Consider the following 18,072-nt stretch of genomic DNA (forward strand, 5'->3'; position numbering starts at 1 on the left):
GTTCTAGCATAATAGAAGACATGCAGATACTTTGGCACTGTGGGTGGATAAGTAGGAAGCAGCAGGTGCAGGCTGGCACTCTGCAGGATCAGCCTGAGCAGGTGTGTGTGTGGAGAGGGTATACTGTATCTATTATTATTACTACAATGTATTTATGCTGACATCTTCCACAACTATCTTCAGAGTATATAGTCATGTTAGTGTCTATGTCTCTATGCTAGCATATTCATAGTCTTTTGTCTCTATTGCCACTCATTATATACTAAGGACAATTTTGGGTGGGAACCAACTACATTATTTGTATGTTTTGGGGATGCTGGAGGAACCCTGGAGTAAGCCATGCAAGCAGTTAGAACATCATGAAAATGTTGTCCTGGCCCAGGTTTGAACTTGGGATCCTAGCACTGTAAGGTGAGGGCTCTATCCACTATGCTACTGTGCTGTCTGGTGGGCAAGTTTGGGGCTAGCACTATACAAGCTGTGCAGACACAGTGTGGGCACATGGGGAGCTGGCGCCATGCTGGATAAAAAGGGAGCAGTTTGGTCCGGTAGGGTTGGAAACATGCAAGATGGACAGAAATAGTGAGATTGCTGGCCACTGGGGAGTTGGCATTATGTAGGATGCACAGGAAAAATGTTGGCAGGTGGAGGCCTGGCACTATCCAGGGTAGGCATAAACAGCATGAACAAGTGAGGGTTGGCATTATGTCGGACAGGCAGAAAAGAGCAGCCTGGAGGGAGGAGGGAAGGGGGCAGCATTATGTAGAATGCACAGGAACAGTGTGGGCACATTGGGGGCAACAAGCTGGATGTGCAGGAACGCTGTGAGCAGGTAGGGCTGGCACTATGAAGGATAGGCAGAAACCTATTACGGGCAGGTCAACGATGGCAATATTTGTTATTTGACTACTGGCAAATGGGCCCCCTGGCTGTGGAGGTTAACATGGGGAGGTGGTGAGTAATCGTGTGGATGTTTTACTGGAGGGGCTCTATGATTTGTACTTACACCCCGCCTTACAGTTTAATCTTATCTACTATTTACAGTATCATCTTTCAGCTATCATTTACAAACCAATGTATAGCTTTCTGTATGTGGGCACCATGGCAACAGTTAAGAATACAGTAACGTGTTAACCTCTATTAGTAAGACAGTTCAAGAGTTTATAGGAAAATAAACTGGCAGGCTAGTAAGAAGGTGACAGTAGATTCACTCATGGTAAGCATTCACTAGAGAGAGCTGCTGTCAGCACTGCAGACAGAAAGGTCCAGAAGACATTCATACATTAGAGATGACAACAAGCAACATAGCAAAAGGCGAGTCATTGGTCACTAAGAAACAGAATAAAAATGGAACTGGAGCCCAAAAAAACTTTTTTAGCCTTGAAGATCGGAAGGGAAGGGACTTTGAGTAAGCCAGGAGACAAGCGCAATATAAATGTTATTTGTCTTGTCTTGAAATACTGTCATTTTTTCCCCCTTCTTTTGTGTGCCCTGTTGATAAAGCTTGTCCTGGAACACAAAATGGGAGCCTGAAAAGGGAGCTGTGCATAACTTTCTTAGCAGTGATGTCTGTTGCAATAACACTTTAAAGAGAACCTGAGATGGCCCAAAATAAAAGTATTATACATACCTGGGACTTCCTTCAGCCCTCTGGCTGGTTTCACACTGCAAACTGGCGGTAGCATTGCGGTGCTTCCGCGCACTTCCAAAAACAAGCCTTCAAGGAACACCGCGTTAGTACACGGTGTTCTCTCTCCAGCCACCAGCCAAACAGGAAACACGCGCGCTTGCGGTCACTTCTTGCTTCTGGGAATACGGAAGTGTGGTAAAAAAGATGCAACGCCAACTTTAAAAAAAACACGTCGCCATAGACTAACATGGCTTCGGGGCCAACACAGATCCCCGCAGGTCACGCACGGTAACGTAGTTCTGCGCTAGCGTAAGATTGGGCACTTCCGGCATAGCATACTGCAACATGGGAAGTATGAACTTCCCTATGGGGTTTCATTAAGCTGTGGCAGCAGTGCTCCTCCGCCTTCTGGTTTTTCCTCAATTTGGCCTGGTAATTCAGGCAGTCGGCACGCACTGCGCAGCCCAGCATCGTGCACTCCATCGCCAGGAGAGTTCTGTGCCTGTGCACTACTACTGCGCCGACTGGTGCTGACTGGCTGAATTAATGGGCCAAACTGCGGAAGAACCAGGAGGCAGAGAAGGATAGTGAGGGACCAATAAGCCTAAAGGGGGTTGGAGGAAACCCCAGGTATGTATAAAACTTTTATTCTGGGCCATGTCAGGTACACTTTAAGGTTGATTTACCTTTCCTGGAGATATTATCAAGTCTTTGCGACATTTAAGAGGCACAGCAATGACATATAGTAGAATGTAATACATTATCCAGAATACTCACTTTTATGTTAATTATCCTGGTTTCAGCATCAGAAAGCCTTCATATGTGTATAATTTCTTGTATAATTGTATGTAACCCTGCCCTCCCAGTTATGCTAAGCCTAGGCTATTTAGTTATGGAGCCTTCTGCCCCAGGGCACTCTAGGAGTCCAGATATTAATTCAGCTCAACACACAACAAACAATCATTTCTCAGCAATGCATCTTGCCAGCAGTAAAAACTTCACCACAAGTGCCACATTTAAGAATGTAAATCAGGAACAGGAAAGATTTTATAATTGGCAAATACTGGATAAATAATGTATACATTATTATTGTAAAATATAAGTAATTTTAATCATTAAATTACATTAAAGTTGAGTTCCTTTTCAAAGAGGAATTGGACTCTGACTTACAAATAACAAAAAATGAATTCTATCTTGATTAAAATGTATACCATTTTGGTGCAACTAAAAAACACCAGCAGAAACATACAAGTTAATCCACACCCACATGGGCCAAAAACCAATCAAGACCTGGTGAAGCACTGCCACGCTCACCACTAAAGAGACTTTAATAGTGTCACATATAAAACTGTACGCAGCCAGCTGCATTACATCATATGAGCACCAGACCTCAAAAAGAATATTAAGAAAAGTAGAAGGATGAAAGCAGGCTGAAAAGACTCCGGTGAATGCAGTCTTCAATTAACATGACAAAATTCTGCACAGAAGCTAAAATACTTCTAGCCAGTACAGAGGGCTTTTATCAAAATGAAGGCACATGGAGGATTACAGCAGGGTGCTGGAGAAAAAGCTGGAAGTCATCTATCAAAATAATAAAGAAAAAATAATATTTTAAAACAGTCAATGTGGTTTATTGACTAGTATGTATACGTAAAGAGAAACCGTGACCAAGAATTGAACTTCATCCCAATCAATAGCTGATACCCCATTTTACATGAGAAATCTATTCCTTTACCCAAATGGATCATCAGAGGGCTCTGTATGGCTGATATTGTGGTGAAGCCCCTCCCACAGGAGACTGTGAGGACCATTTTCCTGGCAGTTTCCTGTCTGTGAACCTCGTTGCATTGTGGGAAATAGCTGTTAACATCCGTTTCCAACTGTCAAAAACAGCAAGCAGCCGGTACATCCACTTACATCCCCTGCCAGTAGTAAAAATGTCACCATGTGATAAATGTCAGAATGTAAATCAAGGAGAGGAAAGCTTTTACAGTGGGCAAACACTGACTACCGGTAAATCATTTATACATAATTATTGTAAAAATGGAGCACTTTTTTATTACATTATTTTTACTGGAGTTCCTCTTCAAGTCAAATGGGGAAGGTCCCTTTTCTAAGTGATATCTAGAGGCAGTGGCCATTTTTTAGACGTTTCTTTAGGGCAGTCATAAAATAAGCCTTTTTTTAATCAAAGGCACTGGCTATTGACCCAAAGAAATGGTTCTGGGGGTGTGAAACGCCTTGTCCAGTTTGTGCTTTCTGAATAAATTCTTGTATCACTTTGTGCTATCTATAATGGTAACCTATGTTTAAAGGTTTTATTTAATTATTTTATTATTTTTGGACACCTCTATCCAGCATTTTCACAATTGGGTAAAGGGTCTTTTAGAAGACAATGCAAAATTTAAAGAGACCTCCGCTCAAACAAATAGCCAAAGATTATTGGTTCCCCAAGTGAGTTTGACCTTGCCACTTGCTGATGGGCTTACCAATATGTCTGTGAATATTTGGAACTGACAATCTTTTTTTTGAATTGTGGTGTGAACCCATTCTATCCAGGCCCTTTCAGCTCCTTCTATGTTAGTCATGAGCCTGACTGAGCGACTACTCTTTTTTGGTGTGTCTGTTAGAAGATCCTTGTACTAATTGTGATTGTTCATAAGTAGTACCAGTTCTTCACTACCAGACATACCATTAGTCCAGATGGTGCCCCAAGAACTGTCCAATAACTGTGGAGCAGATAAATAGAGCAAGGTGGGCTTGTGCATTTTTTTTTACTCAACATTTCTTCAGGTCTGAACATTTTTAGCATCTTGAGCAGCTTCTCCTTTGTGGAAGTTGAGCTAATAAGCTAAGGAAGAAACATCCAAGAATGTGCAGTGCTGAATGTTATCACACCGTCTCACACATGGGATAAATCTCAAACAAAAGAGTGCATGAAGTGTCCAGCAAGATGTAGTCACCAGTTGTAATTTATACGCAAATCACAGCAATCGTAGTGGATCAGGTCCAGATCTCTTATGATTCTTGGTCCTTGTGATATCTAAAAGCAGCCCTTACCAACAGATGAGCTAGCATATGCACAGGCTTTCTGCACTGTCTCGTAAACAGACTCCTGACTAAGTAATCCAGGAAATTCAAAATAACAAACAAGAAGTTATAAGCATGTGGAAACCACAGATTACATCCGCAGATGTTCCCATAAAACAAGCGGCATTAAATCAAGAAAGTGGAACAGACAACCAACCAATATGTTCTTCATAGAAAATATCTTCCATTTATAGCACTGGCTGAGGAAGTTGGCTGTAAAAAGAGCGTACAGCTTGACAGACACAAATAAGTAACAGTTACAACACAAGTGGGCTTATTTAATAAAGTAATCCAGAAAAAAGCTGGTAATTTCTCATGCTAACATGCTAGACTGGTATTCCCTGCAGAGCAGAATCATCCACCAGGCAACCTAGGCAGATGCTTGGGACCAGTGGGTGTCAAGAGGCCCACCTGCCATCTTCTTTGACCTCTCTTCATTTCAGCTTACCAAAAGGACCACAAGGGGCCCCCAAATCTGCTACCTTGCCTAGGGCCCCATTACAATTTATTCCATCTCTGATTCCCCACAGTGACACAATTACATCACATGACACAGTTGTGTTACTAAGCAAGCCTGAAATAGCCATTGGATTACAAACCTCTCATTGTTACCATGGTAACCTGAGAATTCATGAAGTCAATAGATACAGAGGGGAGCAATTGGGTCAGTATAGACACTGGCTCCCCAAAAACTCATTCAGGTAATGATTAAATAATATGTAACACGGTTCAAAATGAGGATATAAGTAATGATAATGTGCAGCCTACTGTATGATAATACAGTACAGTAGAATATAGTTTACCCTGCACTACAGGCATTGACATATGCTGTATGCAATGAAGTTTCTGGTTACTTGAGAGTTATCGCCCTAACTAATACTGTACTATATATCATATCACATCTATACTATGTAGTAATATTGAAATACAGTCATTTAAAACAAAGCAAAAAAAAGACAAACTTAACATAATGTTGCACAGCTATATTACTTTATACGGTAATATAATGTAAAATTATCCTTGTGAATTCTTCAAGGGTGGGACTTGTTTTCTGTTTGCTTAAAGGACTTACGAGGCCAAGTATAGAAAAATAAAATAAAAAAAGTTAGCTACCTGCATCAGCTTGTAAGGCACGGAGGACGCCGTCCGCGCCCTCCGTGCCGTTCCGCCGGGTCCCCGCCGCTCAATAGCCCCCGAACGGTCCCCGACCGCGCGACCCGGGTCGGGCTCCCCAGCCTGTACAAAGATGGCCGCCGGAGCTGGCCGCGGCTGCGCAGTCCGCATAGCCGCGAGTGCGGCTGCGAAGCTCTAAGGCCAACCCCCTTCGATCTACGCTACTGTTACGTGGATCGGGGGGTTGGCCTTAGAGCTGCGCAGCTGCACTCGCGGCTATGCGGACTGCGCAGCCGCAGCCAGCTCCGGTGGCCATCTTTGTACAGGCTAGGGAGTCCGACCCGGGCCGCGCGGTCGGGGACCGTTCGGGGGGCTATTGAGCAGCGGGGACCCAGCGGAACGGCACGGGGGGTGCGGACGGCGTCCTCCGTGCCTTACAAGCTGATGCAGGTAGCTAACTTTTTTTTTTTTTTTTTCTATTCTTGGCCCCGTAAGTCCTTTAAGGCTCAACACACACCATACAATCTGGGTTGTTCAACCTTACCACTTTCATGTAGTATAAGAGCTTATCCAATCAATCATTCAAAGTATTTTTAATCTGTTGGCCCTTATACTACATAGATTTGGTAAATCTGTACAACCAAGATTGTATGGTGTGTGTTGAGCTTAAGAGTTTTGGTTAACAGAGTTCTGGACAACTGAGTTTCACTGTATATAAAAGCTGTCACATCACAAATATATGATTCCACAGACATTTGCCAAATAGCCAACCATATTAATCACCAAGGTGAAATTGTAGTCTGGCCTAACATACAATAAGAACCCCAATAAGTCTCCCAAATCCTTATCATGGTAATTTCATCCATGGCTTTAAATCCTTATATCACTTACAATCAATCCAGCTGTGCACCAAACGCTTGCTCCCCTGCATAGCCAGCAGATCTTTATTCTTTACATCCTAGATTCCCAACATGTGGTCGCGTACCCCAGGGGGTACTTCTGATAGTTCCAGGGGGTTCTCAGGCTTGATATACTTAACCAAGAATAACAAATTTAATGTTTTAGAAAATAATAAAACCTTTATCAACACCAAATTAGTATTTTAGCTAATTAAAAGCAATAGTAAATGTTTGGAAATTGTTTAGAACCAATTATCATGTATTACGATTAAATATATATTGGTTAAGGGGTACTTAAGTTTACTATGCCAGGGAGTACTTGGTGAGTATAGGGTTTTAAAAGGGGTACATACTATTACAATGTTGTGAAACACTGCTCTACTTCAAAGAAAAATCTCCTAATAATGAGGAGATATAAGCATGCTCCATTGGAAAAAATAAAAGTAAGCATATTAACCATTTCAGGGGAATTCTGTTCTCAGAAAATAGTGGTGTGGCTAACCTATTGGAACAGACTGTAGTTCTCAGTTCTGCTTTGCTATTTTTTAGATTTTTGAATACTTGTAGTGAAATAAAGGTTGGCAACTTTATTCCATTTTAGAAAAGGCCAGTTGCCTTATCTGTTATCATCATGCTTTTAATTCAGTAGCATAAATGTCAGTTGCCTGGCTGTCATCATGCTTTTAATTTCAAAACCCTCCCCCAAATTTTATTTTATGAAAGATAGCAACACTGCTCTCAAGAACACTAGTGGCAAATGTTAGGTAGCCTGGTATGCCCCTAGATGTTAGTATTAGGTAGCCAGAAGTGTCCACAAAATAATATTAGGTAATCAGATGTGCCCTCAATAATGTTGGGAAGCCAGATGAGCTCACAATAGTATAAGGTACTGGTCCTCAGTATTAGGTCCCCCTCAGTATTAGGAATCCAGAGGTACCCCCAGTATTAGGTGGCCAGAGGTACTACCATTATTAAGTAGCTAGAAACGCCCCCAAGTATTAGGTAGCTAGAGATACTATCACAGGCCCCCTAGTGGCCGGACCACCCAGTGCCTTCCAATGTATTTCAACCTACAGACTGTCCAACCTCTTGGACTCAATCGATGAGCTGAAACAGCTGGAATTTGGCCGAAGACAGGCTAGAAAGGAGCTTGCGAGTTACAGTAACACAAACTACACACTATTTGAAGGTACCAAGCTGCCACCAGCTCTGTAGAAGGACAGAGGACCTACACTCACTGATTCTAAGACCTGCATATAAAAACAGTTAAACACCCTAATCTGACTATAATGAACAGTAGTAGGGACTCTTCAGAAAGATAGGATTCGTTCTGTGTGGCTGAATAGTAGGTGCAGCTGAGAAATAAATTACTTTAGAAGTCTTTTATTAATATAAATAATGAATATATACAGAAAATCATTAAAAGCAACAATTAGACAATGATAACCCAGTGTAAAAGAAAAAGAGAAAGAAATAAACAAATACTTAAATCTCAGATGAAATATGTCAGTTTGTGGAACAAGCTAAAATCATTTGTTTCAGTCCAAAGTTCAAGCAAGATGGCCACTGGCTCGGTCCTCAGGCCAGCAGCGTGCTCTTGTTACGTTGTTAAAATGGAGGACTGCCCCTCCCTGTAGGCATCCAGGTTTTATTAAAGCTTGTTTTGGGGTGGGACAAAGCCTGCCCCCTCCCATTTACAAACCAATCACAGTTCATCTCGTTGGAGAAAGATTTTAATGTTTTAGAAAATAATAAAACCTTTATCAACACCAAATTAGTATTTTAGCTAATTAAAAGCAATAGATTGTGAGCTCAGATTATATTATATTGCTGTTGTTTGTAAAGTGTGTGTGTTGCTGCTTTGATATCTGGGGCTTGTGCATAGCGATTCATCAGATATCTAACAGCAAGTGCTTGTTTTAAAAGTACAATTTTTTTTTCTCTGTTTGCAGCAGGCTGTCAATCAGCTAGGGGGAGGGATTAGCTGTAACACGAGGTATTTGGACAGCTTCAGGTCTCAGTACTGAGCTTGCTCAGTCTGTGGCTTGCTCACTAAGTGGCTTCGACACAAGTGGCATAGGCGTTAAAAAACAGGCGTTAGAACACAGGCACAAAGAGAGAAGGGAGAGGAAACAGGTAAGGACTAAAAAAAAAAAAAAAAAAACCTTCAACCAATATTGCGGTTTTTTTGCATTGGTTAGAATGTGCTAACACGTTGTGGTGTAGTCTTTAAGTTTTGAGGACTCCACCCCAGCTTCACTCACTCCCCCTCCCCTCCTCCCCCTCCTCCCCCCCACCCCAACTTTACTCACTCCCCCTCCTCCACCCCAACTTACTCACTCCCCCTCCTCCACCCCTCCCCCTCTTCCACCCCAGCTACACTTACTCCCGAACGTCACTCACTCTCCCGTTTCATCTTTTACCACCATAGTTTACTTTAAATAAATTTTCCCCACACAATAGTCATCATGTTGGACAATGCAGTACAGTGTACATCCTGCAGCATGTATGCATGCCTTGACCAGCGGATTGAGGGTGTTTACTGTTGCCCTGGATGTGTGCGTGTTGCTCGGTTAGAGGCGGAAGTCGCAGAGCTAAATAAGCATCTCGCAACACTGAGACGCATACACAACATGGAGATGAGCTTGGATCTCACGATCCAGACACTTGATGGAACCCTTGAAGATGAGGCGGGTGGAGTAAAGCCGGAGCAAGAAGCAGAGGTAGCCGCTAGTTGGGTCACAGTTAGAAGGGGTAGGGGAAAAAGTGGCAGGGAGGCTAGTCCCGAGTTGTCCCTCACTAATAAGTATGCTTGTTTGCGTAATATTGGTGAGGACGACTCTGGAGTAGCAATGCTGCAGCAGGATGTGCTCCTTAGCAACCAAGGGGCAGACTGCTGTAACGAGAAAGGGAATAGGAGTGCAGCTAAGGCTAGACAGGTACTGGTGGTAGGGGATTCAATTATTAGGCGCACAGACAGGGTAATCGGTCGAAGAAACCGTGAATGCCGTACAGTCTGTTGCCTCCCGGGTGCTCGGGTTCGGCATATAGCGGAAAGAATTGACAGATTATTGGGTGGGGCTGGGGAAGACCCGGCTGTCATGGTACACATTGGCACCAATGACAAAGTTAGTGGGAGATGGAAGGTCCTCAAAAATGATTTTCAGGTACTTGGAGATAAACTTAAAGCAAGGACCTCCAAGGTGGTGTTCTCTGAAATACTGCCAGTGCCACGTGCTACATCTGAGAGACAGAGGGAGCTTAGGGAGTTAAATAAGTGGCTGAGAAATTGGTGTAGGAAGGAAGGGTTTGGGTTCCTGGAGAACTGGGCAGACTTTGCAGTCGGCTACAGGTTCTACAGCAGGGACGGGCTGCACCTTAATGGGGAGGGTGCAGCTGCATTGGGGGAGAAGATGGCTAAACGGTTGGAGGAGATTTTAAACTAGGATCTGGGGGGAGGCGGGAGGATAAAGTCTCAACATATAGACAAGATAAGGTAAAAAGACAGTGGGAGCCTAACATTATGGGGGGTGGAGAGGGGGGTGGGGACAGTGTAAAGATTAAGGAGGTTGGTAAAACTTCAAGTAGCCCATTTCAGGTAAACAAAATTGGTAAATGTGGTGGTAAAAATATAAAGTGCATGATAACCAATGCTCGGAGCCTTGCAAATAAAATAGATGAACTAGAGTTCATTCTGAATGACAAAGGCTATGACATTGTGGGAATAACCGAGACATGGATGGATGAAAGTCATGACTGGATAGCCAATTTAAAAGGATACAATGTGTTCAGGAGGGATAGAACAGGAAAAAAAGGTGGAGGGGTTTGTCTCTTTGTTAAGAATTCTTTTACAGCTGTCCTCAACGATGAGATGGAGGAAGATTGCGAAGATGTGGAGTCCGTTTGGGTAAATATTCATGGTGGAAATAAAAGTTGCCAATTGCTTATTGGGGTATGCTACAGACCACCTCATATTAATGAAGCTGCAGAACTGCAATTACTACAGCAAATTGAAAAAGCGGCAAGTAAAAATGAGGTCATAGTTATGGGCGACTTCAACTTTCCAGACATTGACTGGGGTATTGAGGCTACCTATTCTGGTAAAAGCAGCAGATTTCTGGCAGCACTACAGGACAATTACTTGACTCAAATGGTAACGGAACCAACTAGGGGGAATGCGTTACTGGATCTGATCATTTCGAATAGACCAGATAATGTATCAAATGTGCAGGTTCAAGAACATTTGGGAAATAGTGATCACAACATGATAACGTTTGATCTGGTGACTGATAGGCCACGGGGCAGCGGGACCACGAAAACTATGAATTTTAGAAAAGCAAAGTTCAATCAAATCAGGCAGGCACTAAGTTTGGTGAACTGGGATAATATACTACAAGGGGAGGACACTGAAGGGAAATGGCAAGCTTTTAAACGTATTCTCAATCAATATTGTAGTATGTATATCCCATATGGAAACAAAATGTCTAGGAATAAAAAAAGGCCTCTATGGATGAATAGAAAGGTTAAAGATAAAATGAAGAGGAAAAAGAATGCCTATAAGGTCCTAAAACAGGAGGGGACCGAGGCTGCACTAAGCAATTATAAGGAGTGCAATAAAAATTGTAAAAAAGAAATTAGGCTGGCAAAGATCGAAGCTGAAAATCAAATCGCTAGGGATATCAAATCTAACCCAAAAAAGTTTTACAAGTACATCAACTCTAAAAAAAGAAAGGTTGACTGTATAGGACTCCTAAAGGATGAGGGTGGGAACTCAATGGTGGATGACCAAGGTAAGGCAGAGTTATTAAATGCTTTCTTTGCTTCTGTCTTTACAAAGGAAACAGCACTGTTGCAAATTACAGAGGCGGAAGAGTCTCAATCTTCTAACTGTAATATTAAATACTTAACGCAGGAAGAAGTAAAGGCAAGACTAAATAAATTAAAAATAGACAAGGCACCTGGCCCGGATGGCATGCATCCTCGGGTCCTAAGGGAATTAAGTTCAGTTATAGATAAACCCCTTTATCTTATCTTTTGTGACTCTCTTGCAACTGGCAGAGTCCCAGTGGATTGGCGTACAGCCCACGTTTTCCCATTATTTAAGAAGGGCAAAAAATCAGATCCAGGAAATTATAGACCTGTAAGCTTAACATCAGTTGTATGCAAACTATTTGAGGGGTTACTAAGAGATACTATACATGACTTCATAGTAGAAAATAATCTTATTTCTCAGCATCAACATGGGTTTACTAAAGACAGGTCCTGTTTGACTAACATGCTCAGCTTTTATGAGGTAGTGAATGCTAATATGGATATTGGGAATGCTGTAGATGTGATATACTTAGACTTTGCTAAGGCATTCGACACTGTTCCCCACAAAAGTCTGGTGCAAAAGATGAGGATGCAAGGACTGGGGAAGAGTCTGTGTGCTTGGATAGGGAACTGGCTAATGGACAGAAAACAAAGAGTTGTGGTCAATGGATCATACTCAAAATGGGAGACTGTTAGCAGTGGGGTCCCACAGGGGTCTGTACTGGGTCCAGTGCTCTTCAATTTATTTATTAATGACCTAGTGGATACAGTAGTGAGCAATGTTGCTATTTTTGCAGATGATACAAAATTGTGCAGAATCATCAACTCTAAGGAAGATAGTGTTATATTGCAACAGGATCTGGATAGGATGGCTATATGGGCACATACATGGCAGATGAAATTCAATGTTGACAAATGTAAAGTCATGCATTTTGGTCGTACCAATGGTCTAACACCATACAAAATAAATGGGATACAGTTGGGGACATCAAACTTGGAGAAGGACTTAGGAGTACTCATCGACAACAAGTTAAATAATCGTACTCAATGCCAAGCCGCTGCAGCTAAAGCTAACAAAATTTTGGGATGCATTAAAAGGGAAATAAAAACTCGAGATGCTAGCATAATATTGCCCCTGTTTAACTCTCTAGTAAGGCCACATCTGGAATATGGAATTCAGTTCTGGGCACCACATTACAAAAAAGATATTGCAGTTTTAGAGCAGGTGCAGAGACGAGCAACAAAATTGATACGTGGGATGGAAGGTCTCACTTACCAAGAAAGGTTAGATAAACTGGGTTTATTTAGTCTAGAGAAAAGACGCCTTAGAGGAGATCTAATTAACATGTATAAATACATCAGAGGGCAATATAATAGCTTGGCGGATGAGCTTTTTGTCCCTAGGCCTTCTCAAAGGACTAGAGGACATGATCTGCGCATGGAGGAAAAACGTTTTAGCCATTTATTTAGGAAAGGGTTCTTTACAGTAAGAGTGATTAAGATGTGGAATGCATTACCACAGGAAGTCGTTATGGCAAACTCTATACCTGCATTTAAAGGGGGCTTAGATGCTTTCCTTGCGTTGAATGACATCCATGGCTACAATTACTAGGTAATGCCAATGATGTTAATCCAGGGATTTTATGATCAACAGGGATATGTGAGGGAGCAGGCTGGAGTTGTACTTTGTACTGGTTGAACTCGATGGACGTATGTCTTTTTTCAACCAAAGTAACTATGTAACTATGTAAATGTTTGGAAATTGTTTAGAACCAATGATCATGTATTACGATTAAATATATATTGGTTAAGGGGTACTTAAGTTTACTATGCCAGGGAGTACTTGGTGAGTATAGGGTTTTAAAAGGGGTACATACTATTACAATGTTGTGAAACACTGCTCTACTTCAAAGAAAAATCTCCTAATAATGAGGAGATATAAGCATGCTCCATTGGAAAAAATAAAAGTAAGCATATTAACCATTTCAGGGGAATTCTGTTCTCAGAAAATAGTGGTGTGGCTAACCTATTGGAACAGACTGTAGTTCTCAGTTCTGCTTTGCTATTTTTTAGATTTTTGAATACTTGTAGTGAAATAAAGGTTGGCAACTTTATTCCATTTTAGAAAAGGCCAGTTGCCTTATCTGTTATCATCATGCTTTTAATTCAGTAGCATAAATGTCAGTTGCCTGGCTGTCATCATGCTTTTAATTTCAAAACCCTCCCCCAAATTTTATTTTATGAAAGATAGCAACACTGCTCTCAAGAACACTAGTGGCAAATGTTAGGTAGCCTGGTATGCCCCTAGATGTTAGTATTAGGTAGCCAGAAGTGTCCACAAAATAATATTAGGTAATCAGATGTGCCCTCAATAATGTTGGGAAGCCAGATGAGCTCACAATAGTATAAGGTACTGGTCCTCAGTATTAGGTCCCCCTCAGTATTAGGAATCCAGAGGTACCCCCAGTATTAGGTAGCCAGAGGTACTACCATTATTAAGTAGCTAGAAACGCCCCCAAGTATTAGGTAGCTAGAGATACTATCACAGGCCCCCTAGTGGCCGGACCACCCAGTGCCTTCCAATGTATTTCAACCTACAGACTGTCCAACCTCTTGGACTCAATCGATGAGCTGAAACAGCTGGAATTTGGCCGAAGACAGGCTAGAAAGGAGCTTGCGAGTTACAGTAACACAAACTACACACTATTTGAAGGTACCAAGCTGCCACCAGCTCTGTAGAAGGACAGAGGACCTACACTCACTGATTCTAAGACCTGCATATAAAAACAGTTAAACACCCTAATCTGACTATAATGAACAGTAGTAGGGACTCTTCAGAAAGATAGGATTCGTTCTGTGTGGCTGAATAGTAGGTGCAGCTGAGAAATAAATTACTTTAGAAGTCTTTTATTAATATAAATAATGAATATATACAGAAAATCATTAAAAGCAACAATTAGACAATGATAACCCAGTGTAAAAGAAAAAGAGAAAGAAATAAACAAATACTTAAATCTCAGATGAAATATGTCAGTTTGTGGAACAAGCTAAAATCATTTGTTTCAGTCCAAAGTTCAAGCAAGATGGCCACTGGCTCGGTCCTCAGGCCAGCAGCGTGCTCTTGTTACGTTGTTAAAATTGAGGACTGCCCCTCCCTGTAGGCATCCAGGTTTTATTAAAGCTAGTTTTGGGGTGGGACAAAGCCTGCCCCCTCCCATTTACAAACCAATCACAGTTCATCTCGTTGGAGAAAGATTTTAGGTTTAAACTGTGGATTACTGTAAGTCAAAAATGATAAATGCCATATTTGTGCTGATGACAGATTCATAATCCTCCGAATATGACAGTTCATATGACATCAAACTTGGCTACCGCAGCATAACTAGTTTTAGAGAAGTTTAATAACTTGGTCGTGGTTAAACCCCGGCCCTTCATATTGGTACCAAAATGTTCAGCAAGAAAATCAAATGATATAACTCCCATAACTGTCCTTAGTACGGTATTCCTTAGACATGCAAAAATCATACATTGTTTAAGAAGGATAATAGCGCTCTACAGGTCTTTCTAATGTGTTACTCACATAAAATTCGGATTTCTTTATCATACTCCTCTCATTGAGATATATACCAACACTCTCAGATGTTAACAAAAGGGGGGGGACCTGAAGGGTCCTAGTATAGTAATCCCACCATTCCACTTTGAAAACAATAATAGTCCAAACTGTGATGGTAATTATAACACCCAATGTCAACTTTTAAATACAACTGATCAGCACACAAAGGTCCTAGTTCTCAGGTCCCAAATTTAGGCGATGTCTGGATCAATACGAAATTTCTACAGCAGCATGCTTTATCCTCATAGAGGCAATATATGTGCTCACCAAACTAAATTGCCAATCACAACAGTTGGCAGATGTCGCGTGTGGCCCAGCCTGTCAGATAACTCCGATACTGATGTGTCTTCAGCCGTTTTTCCAGACGTACATGTAAGAAAGGGATACACTCTATGGTATAGTATGTTTGAGGATCATCACCCCAAAGTGAACCACACACAGCGTAAATAAAGTGACCCAGCACCAAAAAATCTTCCTCATGCACAGTCTATAGAAGTACTAGCCTCTTACCAACTGCTATGGCTGATCCAGCTTGACCAGCATGCACGCTTATTGAACGTCTTTTCCTTCCGCAGCATCCATATAACAACAGCACCTTTGGCTCAAACAAAACACTGGCATAGTGTAATACTGTTTTATTCTCCGTAAAAAAGGTTTAAAATTGCACTTACAATGTTGCAGATTAAAATGCGCATATCAGTAAAAGATCCACGTGGTCTAGCGTCTCCTTCCGTGTTCAGGCTCCGCCCGGGAGCCTGAACACGGAAGGAGACGCTAGACCACGTGGATCTTTTACTGATATGCGCATTTTAATCTGCAACATTGTAAGTGCAATTTTAAACCTTTTTTACGGAGAATAAAACAGTATTACACTATGCCAGTGTTTTGTTTGAGCCAAAGGTGCTGTTGTTATATGGATGCTGCGGAAGGAAAAGACGTTCAATAAGCGTGCATGCTGGTCAAGCTGGATCAGCCATAGCAGTTGGTAAGAGGCTAGTACTTCTATAGACTGTGCATGAGGAAGATTTTTTGGTGCTGGGTCACTTTATTTACGCTGTGTGTGGTTCACTTTGGGGTGATGATCCTCAAACATACTATACCATAGAGTGTATCCCTTTCTTACATGTACGTCTGGAAAAACGGCTGAAGACACATCAGTATCGGAGTTATCTGACAGGCTGGGCCACACGCGACATCTGCCAACTGTTGTGATTGGCAATTTAGTTTGGTGAGCACATATATTGCCTCTATGAGGATAAAGCATGCTGCTGTAGAAATTTCGTATTGATCCAGACATCGCCTAAATTTGGGACCTGAGAACTAGGACCTTTGTGTGCTGATCAGTTGTATTTAAAAGTTGACATTGGGTGTTATAATTACTATCACAGTTTGGACTATTATTGTTTTCAAAGTGGAATGGTGGGATTACTATACTAGGACCCTTCAGGTCCCCCCCCTTTTGTTAACATCTGAGAGTGTTGGTATATATCTCAATGAGAGGAGTATGATAAAGAAATCCGAATTTTATGTGAGTAACACATTAGAAAGACCTGTAGAGCGCTATTATCCTTCTTAAACAATATTTAGTTAAGGGTATACACCCCTGCTGATTGTGAGCGCACCAGGCAGGCGTTTTAGGATATACCATTTTTGTTGTGAGGAGCGCATTGATCACCCCAACCCCATATTAATTGTCTAAAAATCATACATTGCATCCATTTTCAATCTGCTCCCAGCAGAGTCAGCCAGTCTGGTCTCCTGCTGGGTTTATTCTGTCCATAAAGGAAGCCAGCAACAGCTTTGCCATTTGGGGTTGCTGCTGGCAGAGTTTTTCACACCTCGCTGTCATTGGTCCGTGAAGGAACTTCGTTTGAACCAGTTAATTAAACAAACCTTGGTCTGGTCAGAGAACAAACATATTTTCATGAAAAGAGCTCTATCAGCTACAAAAAAGGGAGACCCCCAAGGCTCTGCAGTCTGCTAGGACCTACACATACAATTTGGATTGTCCAGTTAACGACAATCGGTGCAGAAAACCGTTTGCGATTGCGTTTTTCACGGCTCTTCCGTCAAAAACACACTTTGCCTAAGTGTTTTTGAAAATAAAGAAAACCCTAAAAATCCCCCATGAGGAGATGGACTAGTTTAAAACCTGTAATTTCTGTCAGATTTTTTCAACCTACTGTAAGTGACAGTGACAGAGGAAAAAATAAATGTATAATACATTTTACTCTGGTACAAATGTACATTTTGTACGTTTGAATTTGAAATTTCACATTTTTTGGGAGATAGTGGTCCTTTAACGTTTCTTAAAGATACACATAAAATAATGTGAGCAAGCAAATAACATTTACCCTTGCATTATCTGCCCATTACTTTTTGCACTGTATAGTTAAAGGGACTCCGAGGAGTGCCCGAATTTAAAAGAATACACTTACCTGTGGTTTCTTCCAGCTCACCGTAGGCGGCGAGGTCCCGCGACATCCTCCTGGCTCCTCTCCTTCAGCCTCCGCTGGCCCCCCGTTATCGGCGTCACCCGGGCCTGATGTCGGCCGGCTTTTCCTGGTTAATGACGCAATGCGTCATCACGCCGGCCGCTTCGCGTCATCATTGAGGCCGGCGTGATGACGCATTGCGTCATTAACCAGGAAGAGCCAGCCGACCTCGCCGCCTGTGGTGAGCTGGAAGAAGCCCCAGGTATGTGTATTTGGGCACTCCTCGGAGTCCCTTTAATGAATATTAATTTTTGAGCGGTAGGATTTTATGCATGGAAACGTGTAAATCCATAATGCAGACACTGATCTCATCACCACGGTCAGCTTTCCATACATTAATTACGAGCTTTTGGGATTTGTCCAGCTTTGTAGTTCCCACTAATCCGCAAGCTGTACTTTCTAACAAATAACACCACTATG

The 18,072-nt window shown here is 41.9% G+C and overlaps 1 protein-coding gene across 9 annotated transcripts in view; it reads right to left on the reverse strand.

Moving 5' to 3' along the window:
- Positions 1-18,072, reverse strand: part of LOC137527136 (actin-binding protein WASF3-like) — a 197,614-nt gene that overhangs the window by 155,304 nt on the left and 24,238 nt on the right. For 3 of the 9 annotated variants that reach the window (XM_068247570.1, XM_068247575.1, XM_068247566.1), the window contains exon 1: positions 3,366-3,457. The exons of 4 other annotated variants lie outside the window; for them this stretch is intronic. The gene's annotated coding sequence lies outside the window, so the exon portion shown is untranslated. Of the gene's footprint in view, positions 1-3,365; positions 3,458-5,131; positions 5,248-18,072 lie in introns of those variants that run through there. 2 more of the 9 variants (XM_068247569.1, XM_068247571.1) reach the window with 2 other exon arrangements.

The sequence above is a fragment of the Hyperolius riggenbachi genome, chromosome 8 (assembly GCF_040937935.1).
Source record: "Hyperolius riggenbachi isolate aHypRig1 chromosome 8, aHypRig1.pri, whole genome shotgun sequence".
NCBI lineage: Eukaryota > Metazoa > Chordata > Amphibia > Anura > Hyperoliidae > Hyperolius > Hyperolius riggenbachi.